General features: G+C 37.8%; 1 protein-coding gene across 1 annotated transcript in view; it reads left to right on the plus strand.

Annotated features, from left to right (window-relative positions):
* LOC124027361 (regulator of G-protein signaling 12-like) overlaps positions 1–1076 on the plus strand; it is a 40112-nt gene extending 39036 nt beyond the window's left edge. Inside the window, exon 12 of the mRNA XM_046339809.1 lies at positions 1–1076. This exon is cut by the window's left edge and continues 662 nt beyond it. The gene's annotated coding sequence lies outside the window, so the exon portion shown is untranslated.
* The last annotated feature ends 504 nt before the right edge of the window (positions 1077–1580 follow it).

The raw sequence follows: 1580 nt of genomic DNA on the forward strand, positions 1-1580 counted from the left end.
CCCTGGTCAAAGACATCCTTTAATGAACACATTTGTCTGAGAGTTAGATTCTGTAGAACCGACTCCCTGGTCAAAGACATCCTTTAATGAACACATTTGTCTGAGAGTTAGATTCTGTAGAACCGACTGCCTGGTCAAAGACATCCTTTAATGAACACATTTGTCTGAGAGTTAGATTCTGTAGAACCGACTGCCTGGTCAAAGACATCCTTTAATGGACACATTTGTCTGCCGTTTGGAACGTTGGCTCATTAATTGATGCTCATCACTGAGGTCGGGGTCCATGGAAATTAAAATCATGAATTCAACCTAATTCTTTCTATTCCAGCCTCATGAATATCTGTTGTTGCTATAGAGACTGCTCTGTGTATGATAAAGCATGTCTCTATAGATATTGTGATATAGAAATCTCCTGTAACTGACTATAGATATTGTGATATAGAAATCTCCTGTAACTGACTATAGATATTGTGGTATAGAAATCTCCTGTAACTGACTATAGATATTGTGATATAGAAATATCCTGTAACTGACTATAGATATTGTGATATAGAAATATCCTGTAACTGACTATAGATATTGTGATATAGAAATCTCCTGTAACTGACTATAGATATTGTGATATAGAAATCTCCTGTAACTGACTATAGATATTGTGGTATAGAAATCTCCTGTAACTGACTATAGATATTGTGGTATAGAAAATGACTATAGTTGACTGATTCCACATGTTTTTGTTACACCCTGAATTTAAGGTGGATTCAATTAAAATACATTCTCACCCATCTACACACAATACCCCACAATGACATCACAATACCCCATAATGACATCACAATACCCCACAATGACATCACAGTACCCCACAATGACATCACAGTACCCCATAATGACATCACAATAACCCATAATGACATCACAATACCCCATAATGACAACACATTGTTGTTGATCTGTTGATTTGGGGACTGAAAAGACCCCTGGTGTCATGTCTGGTGGGGTAAGTGTGTGTATCAGTGCTGTGTGTAAGTTGATTATGCAAACAATTTCCAACACACTGTTTCTTATAAAAACCAGGAAGTGATGTCATCAGTCTTCTCTTCTTTTAGCCAGGCGAGAGAGAGACTGGCATGCATAGTATTGATATTAGCTCTCTGGTTACAGTGAAGAGCTGCTCTGTTCTGGACCAGCTGCAGGTTTTCTAGGCCCTTCTTTTGCAGCACCTGACCATATGACTGGACAATAATCAGAGTGGAGATCAAACTATAGACCATATGACTGGACAATAATCAGAGTGGAGATCAAACTAAAGACCATATAACTGGACAATAATCAGAGTGGAGATCAAACTATAGACCATATGACTGGACAATAATCAGAGTGGAGATCAAACTATAGACCATATGACTGGACAATAATCAGAGTGGAGATCAAACTAAAGACCATATGACTGGACAATAATCAGAGTGGAGATCAAACTATAGACCATATGACTGGACAATAATCAGAGTGGAGATCAAACTATAGACCATATGACTGGACAATAATCAGAGTGGAGATCAAACTATAGACCATATGAC

Source organism: Oncorhynchus gorbuscha, unplaced genomic scaffold (genome assembly GCF_021184085.1).
Source record: "Oncorhynchus gorbuscha isolate QuinsamMale2020 ecotype Even-year unplaced genomic scaffold, OgorEven_v1.0 Un_scaffold_3139, whole genome shotgun sequence".
NCBI lineage: Eukaryota > Metazoa > Chordata > Actinopteri > Salmoniformes > Salmonidae > Oncorhynchus > Oncorhynchus gorbuscha.